Genomic DNA, 6,067 nt, shown 5'->3' with positions numbered 1-6,067 from the left:
TATAATGAATTTTCATAATTAAGATGAAATATTTTGTTAATTATGACTTTTACATTGTTAAAAGACGATCTGGCAACAGAGCAAAGCGAGGAAGAGATAGCGCTATCCGCTTTTTTGAATGATAGACAAGGATAGCAATACCATTGCTAAACAAACACTGCCATTATAACGTGGACCTCACTATACCACCTTTGTACAAACCTCATAAACCAGAGACACTATTAATAGCATGCATAGTATTCACCACAAGTTTTTAGTTTTAATTTGCGAAGTTAAGGCCCGGTTGCACAAAAGCCGGTTAAATTTTAAATTTTAACCGTGATTAATCCCTCGAGAACCAATCAGAGAAGACGTTTTTGAAAACTGGTTCCCTGATTGGTTCTCGTGGAATTAGTCACAGTTAAAACTTAACCGGCTTTCGTGCAACCGGCACTAAGCCTACCAGTTTGTTGCAATTTTGAGAAAGTTGTAACTTGTGTTGCTTGTAATGTAGATTAGATAAGATACGAACTGATGGATCGTACAGGAATGCGATTCCTAGGACACTTATTAAAATCTAATGGACCATTAGATTTAATTCTCCATCTGGTTTAATAAGTGTCCTTGAAACCGGGCACTAAAGTGACTGATTGTTCTGTACTTTATAGACAGACATGAAATTGAGACTAATATTGTAATGTATATAATATATAATTATAATTAGTTGCCATGAGGAGTCATTTATAAGACATATTAAGTTGTTGATATTGGGCCAAATAGTTTTTTTTGGATTAGATCCAATTAGCTATAAAGGTTGTGAACTCTTATCTTTCTTGTGTATTATATACTCATATAATAATATATTGCATAAGAAGATATCTCATGGTATAGGGGGTTCATGTCCCAAATTTCACTGTTAACTCAAGCCGATAGTCCTAGTAGTTATTTTTCGTGGAGCCATGTAGTCTCTCATACTGTGCCGTTCTTACACTCTCACCCCAACAAAACAGTAATGATAGACATTAGTCGACAATAATCGGCTTGGACTTTGGAATATTAACGATCTATACAATCGTATATCTTCTTATGCTATACTTTCACATGATATTATGTATATTTTACATTATAGGTACTCGTATAGCATATTATGCTTGTTATAAAAAGGAGCTGATTATAAGGGTAGGTCTATGCCATGCCTAGATGACTAATAGAATAATAAAGGAATTTTACAGTTCTTTTACTACTGTATTTGGGATTTATGTTGATTTTTGTTTAAATTTTATACATGACAAAATAACTCTAAAAATTGAGTTTGAACCTTAAAGTTTATGTATTCAAAGTTATTGACTTTGTAAATATTTCAAACTTTATAAGCATGGAATACTAAAAATTCTTAAATGAGGTATTGTATACTTATAGCATTTTTCAGTTTAGAACCTTTTTGTAATTTGAACGTTATAAATTCTTCAAAGTATTATTTATAATAGAATTCGAATGAGTCATTGTCAATATTGTAGAACCGTTCCATAATTGAATAAAAACACAAATCTGAGGTCAAATTCTACACTGTTCTATTAAGTACACGACCAAGGTTTTGTGACCTCACCGGTCACATTTCCAAGTTGACTAAAGCTAAAAGGTTAAGGTAAACCTTTAGTCAATGTTAACTTTAAGGTTAGCTTTAGTCAACTTGAAAATGTGACCGGTGTGGTCACGAAACCTTGGTCGTGTACTAAATAAAACAGTGTAGAATTTGACAACAGATTTGTGTTTTTATTCAATTATAATAGAATTACTTGCTCTAGAGTTCACAACCTTGAAAGAGTATATCAATTCTTACTCTCTAAATTATTATGTTTATGTTTGCAAGTGATATGACCATAAATTATTGTATGTTTAGGCCTACAAGTGCTACTAAATAATCACTATAGTGTAACGTTAATATGTAATAAATAAGTAGGATAAGGCGTTTTGTAAATATATTTTCACATTTTTGTAATAGATTTGATGTCTTGCAGGTTTCAATGCAATGAGGGGAAGCATTGGTGTTATATTCAACAATACTGACATTTGAGAGTAAATTTTACTGTAGAACCAGTTTTTGGAAATCGCAATTTTTCTAACAAAATTCAGCATCAATGAAAAAAATTTCTCAAAAAATCACGTTTGAAATGTTGTAATGTTCAGCGGGTACAGAGATACTACATTGAGGTTCACGTTATAATGGCAGTATTAGATTAACATTGGTGTTGCTATCCTTGTCTATCATTTGACAAAGCAGATAGCGCTATCCTTTTCTAGCTCCGAAACGTTACCGGTTCAACTTTTGACAATGTAGAAATATAATACATCAACAAAATATTAAACTCAAGTATGAAAATTATTAAATCATTGACAAATATATGTTCCTGACGAATAAAATATAATTGCGAATTTTAAACAAGAATGATCAGTTAATATTACACCATATAGGTATCAGCTATCCTCTATAATAGAAGGCAGTGGCAAGGCAGAGAATCGGCAACGCTGTTCCCTTATCTTTCTCCTCTGTCAGTATGACGTGGACCTCACAACAGAGAGCGTTCTTCTAGAGCAATCTAGATTGTCTAGAAATACTGTATTTGAAAAATGCCTTGTGGCCTAGAGACGTCAAATATATTTATCATTGTGATATTAATTAGTTTTTAGAATATTGTAGAATCATTGAAAAATGTTGTATATAAATTGTATAATCTATTAGACGAACGCTAGTGTTTGACTAAGAAGTGATATAATTTTGAAAAAAATTGATACTGTTGTGTTGAGCTGTCTTAAATTTTGTTTTTTAATTAAGTTTTCCATCCAAATCAATGTAAAATAACGTAGTTTTGTACGTTTTCTAAAAATGATATACTTTCAAGACTGAAAAATGGTGTAGAAATACACCAGCTTTAAGATCACAAGGTCAAAAACTTATTAAATCTACGAATATAAAGCCATTAAATTTTACGAATTATGATATCAAGCTGCCCAACTAAAATTTGAATATAGGACGCACATTGAGTCTATGGCAATTTTTGAAATTATTATTTTATAAAGGTAGATCATTAATACAAACTGAGATTTATAAAAATTGTACATTGCCAATAGAACTAGTAAAATACTATGATATTATATGAACCTATTGATATTATATATGATAAAACTAACCGATATTAAGACCAGGATATTGATTTTTGAAGGCCTACCTATATTATATATATTCCCAGCGGTAATACAATAAAGAATTGACAGTTATTTACTTTGTGATGTTAGGTTTTTACCGCTTTTTATTGACAACCAAAAAATTGTTTTTTAAAGGTTTTTTTTTTAAATAAAATTATAGAATTTTCACTTTTTAATTGTGTGTTTCTTTTACCTTGGTCGTTAATGTTGCATTAGATACATCGGTATCAGGTATCATCCATAGAAGGCAGTGGCATGGAAGAGAATTGGCAAAGCTGTACTCCTATCATTCTCCACTGCTATTATAATGAGGTGCTCATGATATAGACTCTGATTTTATAGGTAGGAATTATATCTTACAATATTGAGCGTCTATTTGTCCTTTACCTATTAATATACTCTAATAATCTATTTATAATAATCTATGAGGACTGAAAATGTGAATTGAAGGTTAGGTTAGGTTAAAGACTTAACCTACAGGGTCTGTATAATAAGTAACCGGACTGACCTCAGGAAATTTTTTATGGGCAAAATATGTACAATTTTTCATTAGATATCTTCAAAGTAGTCCCGATTGGAGTCGATAGCACCATAGAGAAACGATAGCATAAGTAGATATGCCATGGTATAGGGCGTTTATGTCGCAAGTTTTACTGTTATCCCAAGCCGATAGTTCACATAGTTCTTTCCTATGCAGCTGTGTGACGCTAGTAGTCTCTCAAATTGTGCCGTTCATACACTATCACCCCAACAAAACAGTAAAAATTGACAATAATCAACAGTAATCGGCTTGAGATAACAGTAAAAGTTGCGACATAAATTCCCTATACCATGGGATATCTACTTACGCTATTGTTTCTCTATGATAGCACGCTGATACCGGATTTTCAAATCCCTGAACGCTCCCTGGGAGTCGGCAACCTCTATGCTGTCTAGAGCCCTCGTCGTAGCACGTTGAACGAGAAAGAGTTTGTTGCCGACTCCCAGGGAGCGTTCAGGGATTTGAAAATCCGGTATCAGAGTGTTATCTACTCCAATAGGAACTACTCTGAAGATATATAATGAAAAATTGTACATATTTTGCCCATAAAAAATTTCCTGAGGTCAGTCCGGTTACTTATTATACATACCCTGTATAATAAAGGAAAGAATTGGCTTATGCACGTACAGGATAGGTGATTCACGAATGACGCATCATCACGTCTCAACTACTCAACTGATTAACTCGAAATCTTGCATATCGATTCTTAATTTACCAAGGATGCTTATAGGCCTATTTTAAATTCTTCAAGATATTAGTAGGTCAAGTTTTTAAATAGAACCTTGCGAAGCACGGGTAACAAATATTAAAAATTCGACAATACTACAACGCAGACCACACAATTAATTTGGTAAGAAACTAAATAAAACATACAATACCAAACTGCAATTACAAACTTTATTAAACTAATCAACATTATAAAATAATAATTATTTTAAAATGCACTATTTACAGTTTATTAGAAATATAGCTAAAATTATATAAAATACAATATAAAAATCAACGAGAGAGCAAGAATGCAATTTATTGAAAATGCCAAGCTTCTACTTGAGATTGAAAATTTGAAATTTTTATTGAAGTCACTAAAGATCCATACTTACTGAGACATGATTTATAGTAGACTCGTACAGTACTCTATAGTTTATACCTTCTTGTTTTCCAGAAAATAGAGTAATTCCAGTCTACAACAAGTCTAGGAACAATACCTAGTCTTGTATAGGCTAGATCTCCAGTCTAAGCAGCTTTGGGAAAGTAATCTTTGTAAATAGATATCCTCGTATCTATGTGTCTTTAGGAATAGTTTTAGATAAATGCTCAAAATCCGGAGCCTATTTTATGAACCTAAAGGTGCCTACAGATATACGCGCCGCGAACATGAGCAATTCCCTTTCAATCAGCTGATTATATCTGTATTTTTACAGAAACGGTAAGATACAGATATAAAAAGCTTGGCATCAGCTGATTAGAAGTGAATTGCTCATGTTCGCGGCGCGTAAAGCACCTTAACAGTTTTTCAATTCAGGAAAATCACCAATAAAACCAACTAGTATAACAGACAGTAGAATATGCCCTAATCAATAAAACTAATAATTTTATTTCTTATGAATTCTATTCTAGAGCATATTTTAAACCTGTAATAAGGGTAGATTTCATTGGTTATTTTTCTGTAAATACTTCAAAATGTTGTTAAATAAATTTATATTTTATTATTGATTAATTCTACAGCCTTAACTGCCTTAAATTTCACTCAAAATCTTTGTAAAATTCAATTTAAATTTTATGGATCCCTTCAATTAGAATAATATAAAATCATAAGTATTGAAATTAAAATTACTCTACAATAACGTAATGCTATTACATTGTAAAGTTGATGAAACAAAACAACTAAATACCGGGTGTTTAAAAAAATGACCCAGTTTCAAAGTGTTACATGCACTTTTATAGTTATTTGTGCAACTAGTGCGCAAAGTGTCAGTTTGCTGCACCGAAAGAAACGTTTACGCCCGAGCCGTAGGCGAGGGCGGAATGGTTTCTTGAGTGCAGCAGAGGAACTTTGCGCACGTATTTCACATTAAGTTTTTCCTACAGTTACCATTGAATATGAAAAGTGGGTAATTATGGGTAAAATTGCCTGAAATCCATCAAATGTTTTTCTGTGTAATTTTATTATTGATAAAAACCTTAATCCTAAAATCATAAAGTCCTCGTTGTCCTTGGTTATAATATATAATGTAATAATTAGCGCGTTGTGCTTGGTTGCACCTCTGCTCACTATAGCAGCCATAGCAGTCACTGTTACCAACTTCATTTTGATTTTGCTGCACTGTTGCTCCATATAACCTA

The sequence above is a fragment of the Nilaparvata lugens genome, chromosome 12 (genome assembly GCF_014356525.2).
Source record: "Nilaparvata lugens isolate BPH chromosome 12, ASM1435652v1, whole genome shotgun sequence".
NCBI classification, from domain to species: Eukaryota; Metazoa; Arthropoda; class Insecta; order Hemiptera; family Delphacidae; genus Nilaparvata; species Nilaparvata lugens.
Note: the sequence above shows the minus strand (reverse complement) of the source record.